Raw genomic sequence first — 15282 nt, forward strand, 5'->3', positions numbered from 1 at the left:
AACTTTTTAAATGGAATACATTTTTCACAAAGTAGAGTTCCCCAAAGGCCGAATTCGTGCTCAACTTTGGACACTTCTATGTAACTTTGGACGCCCCCTTCCTAACTTTGGACACCCCTTCCTAACTTTGGACAGCGAAAAAAGGGTGACTTGGGGACGCATTAGGCGAATCACAATTTCAAAAGTAAAAATATAGGCTTAGCCTAGGCCGACCTAGACGTATGCCTAAAATATATAAAAAATCAGAAATTTCTTTAAAACAAACTTTATTAAATATGGGGCTACTTATGTAGGTTTTTAGGTATATAGGGCCTAGGCCTATTTAGGCCTACCTATACTTCATTCCTTTTAGGCCTATATGGGGGAATAAAACGTTTCTTTTTAAGCCCAGTCCTACATCTACTAGGCCCATTGCAAAGGCTAATATCGCGAGTTAATTAGGGTTAACAAACGGAGAAATCGGCCAGCATGAAAGTGTCCAAAGTTAAAAATTTGCCCAGGTGTTTTTAAAGCTGAATATTTCGTCGAATTTCCCGCGTAAGACAGTGTTTAAAATACGGATTATGAAGCCAAAAGGTTGCTCTTTCGAATGGTTTCTAGTTTGTTCAGGTATGATTTCTCTAATTTTCGTCAAACCTTATTTCCCGGGACCAAAGGGTTGACCCCCGTCAAATTTGGCCGTAATTTAAATGGACGAGTTTGGGGAGTGGGCTAATTTGGCTCGTAACGTAGTCGGATGTTATTCTACGACTTTGAAGTATTTTTTTCTAAATTCCTCACATTCTAAGCTTTAAAATAAGCTATTTCATTATCAATTTGATGCATCCAGTAATTAAATATGATTTTTATAATAAAAGTGTCTAAAGTTGCAGCTGTCCAAAGTTAGGCACACTGACACTAGAGGTTACCATTAGTGTTCGTTCGGGGAGCCACGACCCCGGTACCTAACATGTAGAATGAAGTCAAATGTTCTTTCGGCGTAACCTGTTCCAAAAACCATCGTCTGATTAGTCTCAAATAAGAACAGTTAAAGGGAGGGTGAAGTCAAAGAAAATCGAGTGCCAGAATTTCCGTTGCACGCTCTACGTCTCGCGCCACGATTGTCACATCGCGAAAAATTTTTATCAAATCTCGCGCTAAATTTCATTCGGCACGGAGCGTGCCACGAGAATTTTGAGAACAAGAAGGCAGGGCGTTACAAGATTGTTCCGAGGTCCTTATTTCAAATTTCCCATTGAATTTTAAAATCATTCGGAGATATTTCCTGAGAAGTGCGACCACGACTTGTTTTATTTTCGGGGACACCTTGACCCTGACCCCGATTAATATTTTACCCGATACGAACTGTAGTTACCATTGAGTCAGAGAAGTGAATTAGAATTTAAAAATCTGATTACGTTCTTCGCCTGATGTGTAATTGCAGTTAGCTTCCTTAGCTTCATTGTTCGTCAGGCGTCTGATACGATTTAAATACCCGACTCGCGCTACCATCAGGCATCAGGCGAATAACGTCGCGACTGAAATCGTCCTCGTTGTTTAATTTCGATCTTTCTCTTTTCTTATTTTAAGTTTTATCCTTTATATTATCTGAATGATCGAACCAGGGGTGATCAACTCGAAATTGACGACTACGATGGAATGATTGCCGAAAGCGTGAAAGCAATAAGGAGATATCACAAGTAAATTTACTAGTATCTTTAAGAAAAGGCACTAGCTCCTATACCTGTAGTGTCATGCTTATTTTGAATCGTTGTTAAGGCGGCATACTATCCTTTTAATCAAAATGCGTAATCCTACATTTGCAAGTTCCAACACACCCATGTTAATAAAAATTACTGAACCTTTCTATTTTTAGCGTGACGTTTCGGCTAGTGTTCGAAGTAATTAAGACTTTACTTTCGTCAACTCCAAAGAAAGCAACCATCTAAAGCTTACAGACGACGCGACAATTCACGTTCACCCGCACTTGATTAACGCCGCGTTTTACCTCTCCGAGTGACGATGACGTCACGGAGAGGTATTACACTGGACGTGTGTGTGTCTGTCACCGCGTTCGCAGTTGACAGAAAATGGGAGCAAACGTATACGCAATATCCGGTCCGCGTTCGCGGTTCACAGAAAGCAATATTGGCTTCTACTAGGTTTAAAATGTACGCGGCGATCGGATAGGGTTACGAGAAACGTTTAGCCTTCCAATGGCAGGGCTTCCACCATAGGTGCACGCATTTACTGGTTTTCTTATCATTATTGTACATCAATCGCCTTATATACCCTAATTTCCAAAAATTGTTAAAGAGGCATACGCTTGAATTCAAACGTCAACAATAGCTATGTTTAAAATAATTTTAGGAATGAAGTTTCTTAAACCAATTTAACTAGAATTAAGGTAGATTACTGACGATTAAAATAAATAATATCAGTTATATTTATTTAATTATTCAAGAGAAACCTGTTAATGGGGTAGATATGCCTAGTCTCGTCTCGTACACGTTTATTTTGGCTTGCTGGTGAGGTTTCGTCTTAAGTATTATTGCGTGTCAACTTTCGTTATTTCATCAAGTGAGGGTGAACAAGAAGATAATAAAAATACCTCGTAGCCTTTTTCAAGCGTTCGGTCGCGTACTAATCAGAGATTCTCTCTCACCCTAGAGTCCGACGCCGCCAAAAAGTTGTCGGCGGCGGCGTTTGTACAGTTTAGGCATATTGGCGACGGCGCGCCGCCGGCGCGCCGTCCTATAAGCCGGCGGCGGCGTTACATACAATTTTAATGGCGGCGGCGGCGTTAGAGGCGCGCAAGTTCCCAACGAGTGATTAATGTCGTATGTAGTTCTCAGTTGTGAAGTGGTGGTGTTCACAAGATCAGTCCATGTTCGAAAATACTGGTTGAAATCTGTAGAAATTTTAATGAGATTTGGAAAATAATTTTTGGTATTTTTGTGCGAAGTTTAAAATGTTTCTCTTTCCTAGCTTTTTGTAAGAACATAAATCAAAAAAATAACCATGGCTTAGTCTCAGTTTAAATTTGTTTCCTTCAGTTTCACTGGTTCGAATCTATTGAAATTTTAGTGAGAGGCATATTAAAAGATTCTAAATTATCGTACAAAATTTCAAAAATTTTCCTAAGCGACTAAATAGGTTGTAGGATTATGCACAAACAAAAGTTTAATGAATTTTGTGAAGAGAATTGTTCGTTTGAAAACTTTGAAACATTGCATCATAATTTGAAACCCTGCAATATGCCTCTCACTAAAATTTCAAGAGATTTGATTTAATTAGGGCTAATTTTCGTTGTAATATTTATAAAAAAACTATAAAAGGAAATGTGTGGAAAATTTCCTAAAACTAGCAAACGTTGTTTTACACATCTCCTTAAAATTTCAAGAGATTTGAACCAGTAGTTTCAAAATTCTGGCTAAATAACTGTTCCTCCCATAGCCGACCATGCTAAAAATAGCTCCTTCGATTTTGAGCGATAAAGCCCAAAATTACCAACACGCGCTTTTACACAGGAAAAACATTGGCATGTAAAGCCAAAGAGTGATCGAGTGGGCCGTGTTTGTAGCAAGGAAGGAAAGGCTAGGAGTCTAGCTCCGTCTAGTACAAATTTATAATGACTAGGATTTTTAAACTGGTCCCTCTTCAATTTTCTTAAACTTTCTCATTTAATAAACTGATCCCAAGGACCAGTAACCCCGGATTTAGAATAAAAAAACTGGTCGGAGCAATTAATAAACTGGTTTTGGAACTGTCCTATTTCCAAGACTGGTTGGCACGCCGGCGTACGCCGGTGATATTTCGGCGTCGCGGCGCGGCGGCGCGCTGTTTAAAAGTACATACGGCGGCGGCGGGGTTAAAAACTAGAAATGTGGCGGCGCGCCGGCGTACTATCGGCGGCGTCGGACTCTATCTCACCCGAACGTTGTTGGGCTACATTTAAGGACGATGGCCTTTGGGACATGAAGGCTTACCCGCACGTTCTCTCATACAATCGTTTGGAGGACTATGGATTTACGACTGAAATCTACTACTCAAAAGTCACCATGTTTTCGCAACTCTCTCGAACGCAACGAGGAAGTTTTCTTTCGAACATATTCACGATACCGTCGTGGGTAAGTTACAGTCCGCGAAACAGCACACTTCCTCTGGTCCAAAACCACTTCATTAATTGCTTGGACTGATTTTCAAATTAAAGAAGCGGAGGTTACTGGTCCTCAGGACCAGTTTATAAATTACGAATCTATAAAAAACTAAGAGGGACAAGTCCAAGGACCAGTTTATTATTTTGGACACTACACTCTAAGAAATCGAAGTGTTAAAAATGTGTTAAAAGGGTGTGAATTTAGAATACTCTTTTTTTTACACCGTAAAAACACCCAAAAGAGAGTTTTTATTACCTTGAGTTTTTGTGGCCAATTTAAGGTGTAAATACAGTGTAAAGTAACACTTTTAAAAACACCCTTTGAAATTAAACATGGAAATTTATAATATGGCTGGTTTCTTAAATAAGGTCTTTTATTTCCATTAATGTTTGAATATTAGAGTAAAAAATTATTTGTTAAACATTTATTTAAAGATGATATTCATGAAAGAACATATTTTTCCTTTAAATAAAATAACTAAGAAATTGGTAATCAGGCGGTATTGTACCATTATAAAACACTGCTAAACGTGTTAAGCGACACTCTTACAGGTGTTAGGCGACACTCTTAACGGTGTTAGGCGAGAATCTTAATAGTGCTAGGCGACACTCCTAATAGTGCTAGGCGACACTCTTAAAGTGTTAGGCGACACTCCTAATAGTGTTAGGCGACACTCTTAATAGTGTTAGGCGACACTCTTAATAGTGTTAGGCGACACTCTTAATAGTGTTAGGCGACACTCTTAATAGTGTTAGGCGACACTCTTAATAGTGTTAGGCGACACTCCTAATAGTGTTAGGCGACACTCCTAATAGTGTTAGGCGACACTCCTAATAGTGTTAGGCGACACTCCTAATAGTGTTAGGCGACACTCCTAATAGTGTTAGGCGACACTCCTAATAGTGTTAGGCGACACTCCTAATAGTGTTAGGCGACACTCCTAATAGTGTTAGGCGACACTCCTAATAGTGTTAGGCGACACTCCTAATAGTGTTTGGCGACACTCCTAATAGTGTTAGGCGACACTCCTAATAGTGTTTGGCGACACTTTTAATAGTGTTAGGCGACACTCTTAATAGTGCTAGGCGACACTCCTAATAGTGTTAGGCGACACTCTTAATAGTGCTAGGCGACACTCCTAATAGTGTTAGGCGACACTCTTAATAGTGCTAGGCGACACTCTTAATAGTGCTAGGCGACACTCTTAATAGTGCTAGGCGACACTCTTAATAGTGCTAGGCGACACTCTTAATAGTGCTAGGCGACACTCTTAATAGTGCTAGGCGACACTCTTAATAGTGCTAGGCGACACTCTTAATAGTGCTAGGCGACACTCTTAATAGTGCTAGGCGACACTCTTAATAGTGTTAGGCGACACTCTTAATAGTGCTAGGCGACACTCTTAATAGTGTTAGGCGACACTCTTAATAGTGTTAGGCGACACTCTTAATAGTGTTAGGCGACACTCTTAATAGTGTTAGGCGACACTCTTAATAGTGTTAGGCGACACTCTTAATAGTGTTAGGCGACACTCTTAATAGTGTTAGGCGACACTCCTAATAGTGTTAGGCGACACTCTTAATAGTGCTAGGCGACACTCTTAATAGTGCTAGGCGACACTCTTAATAGTGCTAGGCGACACTCTTAATAGTGCTAGGCGACACTCTTAATAGTGTTAGGCGACACTCTTAATAGTGCTAGGCGACACTCTTAATAGTGCTAGGCGACACTCTTAATAGTGCTAGGCGACACTCTTAATAGTGTTAGGCGACACTCTTAATAGTGTTAGGCGACACTCTTAATAGTGTTAGGCGACACTCTTAATAGTGTTAGGCGACACTCTTAATAGTGTTAGGCGACACTCTTAATAGTGTTAGGCGACACTCTTAATAGTGTTAGGCGACACTCTTAATAGTGTTAGGCGACACTCTTAATAGTGTTAGGCGACACTCTTAATAGTGTTAGGCGACACTCTTAATAGTGTTAGGCGACACTCTTAATAGTGTTAGGCGACACTCTTAATAGTGTTAGGCGACACTCTTAATAGTGTTAGGCGACACTCTTAATAGAGTTAGGCGACACTCTTAATAGTGCTAGGCGACACTCTTAATAGTGTTAGGCGACACTCTTAATAGTGTTAGGCGACACTCTTAATAGTGCTAGGCGACACTCTTAATAGTGCTAGGCGACACTCTTAATAGTGTTAGGCGACACTCTTAATAGTGTTAGGCGAAACTCCTAATAGTGTTAGGCGACACTCTTAATGAGATAAAATAAAAAACTTACTAGAAAAATTAAACGAATAGAAAGGGTTTTTTCATTCTTAAATTCCTTATTTTATATTTAGAAGTTACAACGATTCCATCCCTAAAAATCTAATAATTCTTGATGTTCTATTATCTAATCTCATCCCTCAGCCCTTTAAAAAAAGAATGACCATCGTCTACTATATGGATATTCACGCCAAGTTTTGCTGCGTTTCAAATTTCGCGGGAAATTTAGGTTCTAAAGCGTGCCCCTTGCGGACGCATTCGGCGAATTAAAGGGACCGAAAAAAATTGTCGAAACAAGGATGATAGGGGGTGGATACGAATTCTCAGAGAAATACGCGCCGCAACTTCGGACGCGATTGGGTCTGGTGGGACGCTAAAAATGGGGAAGGAATACTCGGGATGAAAGGCAGGTGGGCTACCTCAGAACTAGACCCTATTTAGCGCCATCGTGTTGGCCTAATTTTGCATGCATATTGCCAAAGTTATTTTAAACCTTTTTCTCATAAAAAAAATTTGCAATTGAAACATTAAATTTTATATAGAGTTAATATTTAATAATTATTGTTTCGAAATTGTTGCTAAAATAATAGTGCACATAGATGACGCTGCAATAGGGAAACGCCGGTAGGAATTTCTTTGACGGCGCTAAACGCGTCTGATAGAGTTCTTTCTTCCGCTTTCAAGGGGGATTGAAAGTATTATAAGATCAAATATTTCATTAAATAATGTTTTTAACATATATGGTATAAAATGATCATTTTTATGCGCGAAAGAAGAAAAGGTTTAATAATCAATGTAAGTTTTTTCAAACATAGTAAAATCATGTTTGGTTTCATCACTATGCGTTAGTAGTTAAATTCCATTTTTTTCATCAAATGACTAATCTTTTCAATCGTCCTTGAAATAGGACGTAACAACTCTTGGTGACGCCCAGCGCGTACAAATAAATCCCTACCGGCGTTTTCCTATTGCAGCGTCATCTACGTACACTATTATTTCAGCAACAATTTCGAAGCAATAATTATTAAATATTAAGTCTATATAAAATTTAGTTTATCAATTGCAAATTTTATTTATGAGGAAAAAATTTAAAATAACTTTGGCATATGTATGCGAAATTAGGCCTACACGATGGCGCTAAATAGGATCTAGTTCTGAGGTAGCCCACCTGCCTTTCGTCCCGAGTATTCCTCCCCCACTTTTAGCGTCCCACCAGACCCAATCGCGTCCGAAGTTACGGCGCGTATTTCTCTCAGAATTCGTATCCACCCCCTATCATCCTTGGTCGAAATAGGCCTGAATTAATAATGTTGGCGAAGTTACAAGGTCAGGTTTTCTGGTTGTTTAACGTTAAAGAGTTACCAATAATGAAAATATTTCTCTGATGGTCGTGTTTTTTCCCTACCCTTGAACAGAATTTGCAATGGAAACCAACCTTGGGACGTGCCATTTAACCGAACTCCCGCGCCTAGTTCGGCTTTACCAAAGTACGAAATAGCGTCAAAAGACGGCACTTACTGAGTGTGTATAATGCTAATATATCTCCGATAATAATAGAGCAGTAAAGGCATACCTTGTTTAACGATTTGCTAGCTTATCTAAATATAAAAGAAAGGTGAAATAAGCCATAATCAATAACATATCCTTTGATATTATTGCAAAATGATGCTTAAAAGGATAAACTTATATTTAAATAGGGGGAAATAAACAATTTACAGTAAATTGTTGAGATTTTAATGGATTTTTAATGAAAGTTTTGTTTGTATTTCAAATTTATATCAGCAGAAGCAAGCAATTTTAGATCAGAATAAATTTTGTTATTATTAGGGTTTTCTAAAAATTTTTTATTCAACCGAAGCCCAGCACTTTGAGCCTTTTAGGAAGAGTGTGGGCGCCGTGTACACTTAAAATTAAATTAACCTTCTTTGTTGCGCCATCTATATTTAGTTCAGCTTTTGATGATTTTTATATATTCATTTTCTTGGTTTTGAATAAATATAGACTTAGTTCATTAATATTGGCATTAGGCAACACCAGACGAAGCCCCGGTCACTACACGCGGAAGGCTGGCCAACTCCCACTGCCTCTAACGGTGCTTCTTGATGTGAGGGAAACCACCTCCGATGGCAGCCTTGCCCTGTTGTGTTTGCTTCTCTTATGGCAATAATCAAATGTTCTCTGATGGTTCTAGGTTTTAAAACCACAACGCTAGTATTTTTTTTCTTAAAAAAATTAGGATTGAAGTAATATCAATAGTAGCGTCATAAACTCTGGATCTCTAAAGGGACTGGTAAACGGGATAGATTTTTCTCTATAGCACGTTTCCTTTGTAAAAAAATAAACCATAATACACCTAAATTTAAACTACTACTGGTATGATGTTTAAGTTTAAACCATGTAGAGACCATTTTCAGACCTCTAGTCTAGTGTTGACAGGCCAACTTGTGGGGCACTTGCTTTTTTGACATGTTTTATCATCATTTTGAGAAAAATTAGAGTACAAAAAGGGTTTTGCTTTTGTAAATGTTGTAGAGTAAATTAGATTAAACGCGTTTCTGGTGCTCGAAAAACTCTTAGTGAAAAGAGATTATTAAATTTAAGAAGAACGTCTAAATCTACTGCCTGAATATTATGGCCTCAAAAACCAATTTAATTTCCATTGCATTTGTACGAATCACAAACTGTCTGCCTTTTTTCAGAAGGTTTAATACGGGAAAATTTACCGATTTTTCCATGCAATTTTACACTGCATTTCAAGATGATCAAATGGCTGACTTAATGCATATTAAGTTAGCCATTAGCACACTTCACTCCTGAAATACACTAACTGAAAGGGGTATAGTTCTGCACGTGAGAAATTTCCTCCTACTCTTAAGGGTGTTAAGCGACACTCTGAAAGGTGTTAAGCGACACTCTTAAAGGTGTTAAGCGACACTCTTAAAGGTGTTATGCGACACGCCGAGAGGTGTTAAGCGACACTCTGAAAGGTGTTAAGCGACACTCTGAAAGGTGTTAAGCGACACTCTTAAAGGTGTTAAGCGACACTCTTAAAGGTGTTAAGCGACACTCTTAAAGGTGTTAAGCGACACTCTTAAAGGTGTTAAGCGACACTCTTAAAGGTGTTAAGCGACACTCTTAAAGGTGTTAAGCGACACTCTTAAAGGTGTTAAGCGACACTCTTAAAGGTGTTAAGCGACACTCTTAAAGGTGTTAAGCGACACTCTTAAAGGTGTTATGCGACACTCTTAAAGGTGTTATGCGACACTCTTAAAGGTGTTATGCGACACTCTTAAAGGTGTTATGCGACACTCTTAAAGGTGTTAAGCGACACTCTTAAAGGTGTTATGCGACACTCTTAGAGGTGTTATGCGACACTCTTAAAGGTGTTAAGCGACACTATTAAAGGTGTTATGCGACACTCTTAGAGGTGTTATGCGACACTCTTAAAGGTGTTATGGAACACTCTTAAAGGTGTTATGCGACACTCTTAAAGGTGTTATGCGACACTCTTAAAGGTGTTATGCGACACTCTTAAAGGTGTTATGCGACACTCTTAAAGGTGTTATGCGACACTCTTAAAGGTGTTATGCGACACTCTTAGAGGTGTTATGCGACACTCTTAGAGGTGTTATGCGACACTCTTAGAGGTGTTATGCGACACTCTTAGAGGTGTTATGCGACACTCTTAGAGGTGTTATGCGACACTCTTAGAGGTGTTATGCGACACTCTTAGAGGTGTTATGCGACACTCTTAGAGGTGTTATGCGACACTCTTAGAGGTGTTATGCGACACTCTTAGAGGTGTTATGCGACACTCTTAATGGTGTTATGCGACACTCTTAATGGTGTTATGCGACACTCTTAATGGTGTTATGCGACACTCTTAAAGGTGTTATGCGACACTCTTAAAGGTGTTATGCGACACTCTTAAAGGTGTTATGCGACACTCTTAAAGGTGTTATGGAACACTCTTAAAGGTGTTATGCAACACTCTTAAACGTTTTATGCAACACTCTTAAAGGTTTTATGCAACACTCTTAAAGGTTTTATGCAACACTCTTAAAGGTTTTATGCAACACTCTTAAAGGTATTATGCGACACTCTTAAAGGTGTTATGCGACACTCTTAAAGGTTTTATGCGACACTCTTAAAGGTTTTATGCGACACTCTTAAAGGTTTTATGCGACACTCTAAAGGTTTTATGCGACACTCTAAAGGTTTTATGCGACACTCTAAAGGTTTTATGCGACACTCTAAAGGTTTTATGCGACACTCTTATCTTTGACACCCATTGCTTAAAAGTGTTATTAAATCCTTTCAGGGGTGTAAAGGAAAAATTGAAACGGTGTCAAATTTCGATCCATATAAACTTATTTTAAAGGTGTTAAAGAACACCTTAGAGTGTGTAATTTAACACCCTTTGGGTTGTAAACCAACACTGGAAATGGTGTTGAATTTAGCACCATCAAAAAGAGTTAAAAAGGTGTAGACTTACACCTCTATTTCTTAGAGTGTAGGTTTGGTCACTGGTGCCAAAGAATAGTTTAAAAAATATTCTTCTTTCCCAAGCAAGGTTATAGTTACGCGACAGTGGATAAACAGAGACGTACTCAGTTTTAGTTTTTGATGGGCGATTTATTTAAATCATTTATTGATTTAAGGAAAAATATTGAACAGTGATGAGCGATTCTTACAAAAAACAAAGTTGTGTTTAACCGGTGAATCGATAATACTTCGCGTGTTATCGATTATTCGATTCGTGTTTCGATAAGAGAATTGCGAAGTCACATTTCATTCTCGATTTCAGTTTCTCGGATTAGTTTTTCTGGCCATTTTGGTTCTTTCGGCGTTAACGATGGCTTTCGAAAAGTCAAACAAACTTGGATCTTACATGTGGATGTATTTTGCAGCACTTTTTCAGAAAAGTAAGGAAACACCATTACCACTCTGTCTTATCGACAGTGTGTCCGTTGTCCTATTTTAAGCTTGGAGTGGTTATATTACAACAGTTCCACTGACTTTGTTAGTATCCTTGTTTCTTGAAAGTATTGAGAAAGAGAATTCACCTCGTTACATCGTGGCAATCCCTTATTTGATGGGTAACTGTATCGAAGTCGATTCCTTAGAAAGCGTTTTGTATTAAAATATTTTCTCTAAACTCCGGTTTCAGGGTTAGCGAGGGGGGATGGGGAGTATGGGCAAGGTAGCTACAATGAGATATTCAGTTTCAGGCGGAAATGGCACTATTTATAAAGGCTGGGTTGCTATTATCTTATTGTAGTTTTCGTTGAAAAATTCTCCTGATAGTTGTAATAGGTTTTCAACTAAAGAGTGTGGAAAGATATACTGGCTTCTACGATTATGATCTGTGTGTGTGTATGTTTGTGGATTGTCTGTGGAGGCTGGATAGGCCAAAAGACCTTTTTATCTAGTTGTGGAAAGGACTTAATATACCCCAACCGTTGACCCATCTCGAATATTACCTTAGCGAGTTAGAAAATACTGTACTACATAAGCACATACAAAAAGAACACCCCCAAGCACACCTAGCTCATACGGAAAACCATTTACGTGACTTGTTTAATTTTAGGTTTTCACGTGAAAATTGTCCACCGCATTTCGGCGCATTTGTTGAACATTTGGTACGCGACTTTGATTGTCCTGAACATGCTTGTGTTGGGTTATATTACCGCCGATGTCTTAGTGGGACAAACAATCATTATGAACCATTTAAGCGACATCCTGAAAGTTAAAAACCTGATGTACACGACAATTATCTCGGACGCCATGGAAGACTTTTTTGGAGTAATTACATGGCGTAGCGAGTGAACATTACGATGAGTTTTGAACGTTGTTCTCTATTAGGGAATACCCGGAATTGAAGGAGAGAAAATTCGAGAAAGAGCTTCTTATAATGTGGATAGCGATAAATTCAAGAAAGTGGTGAAAGGCGAACTGGTTTACATCGACTGGCACGAAGAAGTGGCTGGCCTCGATGAATTTTGCAAAAACGAACTAAATGGAAAGAAAGATGAGGGCCCTTTGTTGTACCAATCGCCTTTCCCCTTGAAAACGGATGCAGTTGGATTGTTATTGTCTCGAAACCACTCCATTGACAAGGACACAATGCGGGGAATAAACAGAATGTAAGTCAATCCCAAATTCATCGCCCCCATTCAGGTTTACATTGAAAGACCACTTGTACAGTTGATTGTTAAATCTTCAGGAGGGTAGCACCGAAAAGGTAATAATTCACTTGGAGTGAAATTCACATTGAGTTATTAACCCATACCACTAATACCACAAATACAAATAGTCGCTTGGGATTATTTCCCGATAAAACCATAAGAATAGTGCAGCACGTCTGCTAATAATTTGTTCGACTAATTCTGAGTCTCGCGTTTGCAGTTTGCGGTACGCGGCTTCATCGTGCCTGTGTGACGAAGCGATCAAGAAGGCGTACGCGTGGATGAACACCAAATGCGTCACGACGGAGAACCACGTCCAGGACATGGACTACGCCGACAAGGAGAGCGAAGCGCGCCTTTTGTTCAGCATGTTCCTCGTTAGTCTAATGCCGGCATGCCTCGTTGTGACATGCGAAATCTGTTACAAACTATGCCCGTGTTTCAAACAACGCTCGACTAAAACACAAGCCGTCGCAGAGAGATGGTGCGATTAACCATTTGGACTTAAAAATGGCTACGACAAACGGCACTCACAGGACGTCCTCACTTTAGCTCCTTATATTAGCTGACAAATACCGCGCAGTGAACCACATCAAACCATAGTTTGTGTACCAAAGTAACATCACATCAAAATTGGTTTTTCTCAAAACAGACCACGCTAGACTAAGAAATTATGTGCTAATTAAAACTAGACTAAGGAGTCTGTAAGAATTGAAAACAAAATATTTTCCAGATAAGCTCCGAAAAACGATTATTAGCCACCAAAAAAAAAACAAAATCTATATAAATCAAGGTCCAGACTGATTGACTGATAATCAACGCCCAGCCGAAACCGCTTGGCCTAGAAGGCTGAAAATTTGCAGGAACATAACTCATAAGTAGTAGGCGCGTACTAAGAAAGATTTTCCCCCGAATCCGCCGCCATCTTAAAAAATGGCGCCCAGAAATGTAAAAAATCTTCTCTATGCAACAAAGTCCGCGCGTTTCAACCGATTTCGCAAATATTTAGTACACTGGTTTCCTTTAACCTATAGACGGGCTGAAGAGTCTTTTGGGTTCGATTTGTTGCCATCTTTTAAAATGGCGGCCAGAGTATTTAAAAACCCTTCTTTATGGAATAATGTCTATGCCTGTAAAGTAATCACAAAAATGCGTGTCCCTAGCTGGGCTGACGGGCAACGCTGAGTGCCTTCGCTCCTAGGGTACTACAAAAATATTAGTCGAATCAGTAAAATCCACCCATTCTTTATATCATTTTGATGGAAGTTCTTATTACACGCGAGCGACGCCGTGGGGAACAGCTAGTAAGTCATATTTACAGCAATTCCCTAGAATTTGAATTACTCGACGCGTAATCCCTAACTGATCACCGAGCTATGATCATCCATTTTACAAGTTCGTGACTTATCCAAGCTCTACAATCTACACTACATTTATCATAGGCGGGGTTTTTTCATGCCTGACGTCGTTATTAACCAAACAACACAAAAAGCCACAGGGACGTAACAAAGCGAGCGTCTAAAACCACCTTATAATAAAACTGGTACTTACAATTTAACGACGATCCAATCTAAAGACGGTGACAAAATGTCACAGACACAAAAAGGCGCGCAACCGCTTTGACCTGAAAGTTCGTTAATGCGCGCGCAACATTTGTAGCAGAAGCTCGATTGTAAAATAGGCCTTGAAGATTAGGGTTAAGGTCTATGGGACGCTGCGCTTTGGCCTGACAGCTGGGTAAGGGACTATAGGACGCGGCGCTCTGACCTTAAAAGTTTGCTTATTCGCGCGCCAAATTATGTACTCACCCATTATTTTCGGCATCCCGATGAACTCGTAGATAAACGTAAATCGCGTCAAGTTCAAATGTAACCGCACCACAAAAGTCAAAGTTCAAGCAAGCCGATATAAAAATAGCGCGAAAAACTAACACCATAGTGACGTCATTTTGGGTCTTTAGAATAGTACGGTTTGGTTCCCGCGATTCTCCGTGCAGTCCGGTTGTGCACTAGACCGCCCAAATCTTGATCCCTCGCTGATGGCCAAACGTGACCCTTCCAAGAATTGTCCATCGTGAGGTCATTCAGTCCAAAAAAACTGACCTGAAATTAAAATAATTATTTGACTTAGCTAAACATCAGAATAATTCAAACGCAATTAAAAGCTATTTTAATTGTGTTAGATGGGAAAAATTATTTTTATTCCTGAAATATTTCTAAATATCCGAAAATAATTATCTAATTTTGCTCTATTTCTATTCATAATCAGTTAGTTTAACTATTATTTAATTGTAATCAAAACTGATTGAGATTGCATTATTGGCCAATACGACTACATCGCTAAGCCTAGTTTGGAACTTTAATATGCGTGAATAGTTGCGCAGAGAGCTAATTTTCGTCCTATTGTATCCCCTCCCCCCTTGTTGGGCTTCCTTGTGTAACCCCTTCCCTTTGAACTTAATATATTTCTTTTAGTGTCTATTTCACCGCTTTGCCAGAAACCTTTATTAGGCTATTATGTTTACCAATTTTGTTTATTTAAATCATTATTAAGTTTTAATCGAAATAAAATGGCTAAATTTATTCTAAGTTGACGAAAATGTTTTGATCTTACCAAGGCTTAAGAGTACCAGTCAATTGCAATTCTTATTTTGCAACAAGAACGATTAGAACTGGTTTTTCA

At 39.1% G+C, this 15282-nt stretch overlaps 1 protein-coding gene across 1 annotated transcript in view; it reads right to left on the minus strand.

Moving 5' to 3' along the window:
- LOC149647376 (uncharacterized) overlaps window positions 1–14685 on the minus strand; it is a 198749-nt gene extending 184064 nt beyond the window's left edge. Inside the window, exon 1 of the mRNA XM_089850242.1 lies at window positions 14409–14685. The gene's annotated coding sequence lies outside the window, so the exon portion shown is untranslated. The remainder of the gene's footprint in view (window positions 1–14408) is intronic.
- Between the last annotated feature and the right edge of the window lie 597 nt (window positions 14686–15282).

Source organism: Phalangium opilio, unplaced genomic scaffold, assembly GCF_054372755.1.
Source record: "Phalangium opilio isolate 3A_F unplaced genomic scaffold, DU_Popi_V2 ptg000089l_1, whole genome shotgun sequence".
Lineage (NCBI taxonomy): Eukaryota > Metazoa > Arthropoda > Arachnida > Opiliones > Phalangiidae > Phalangium > Phalangium opilio.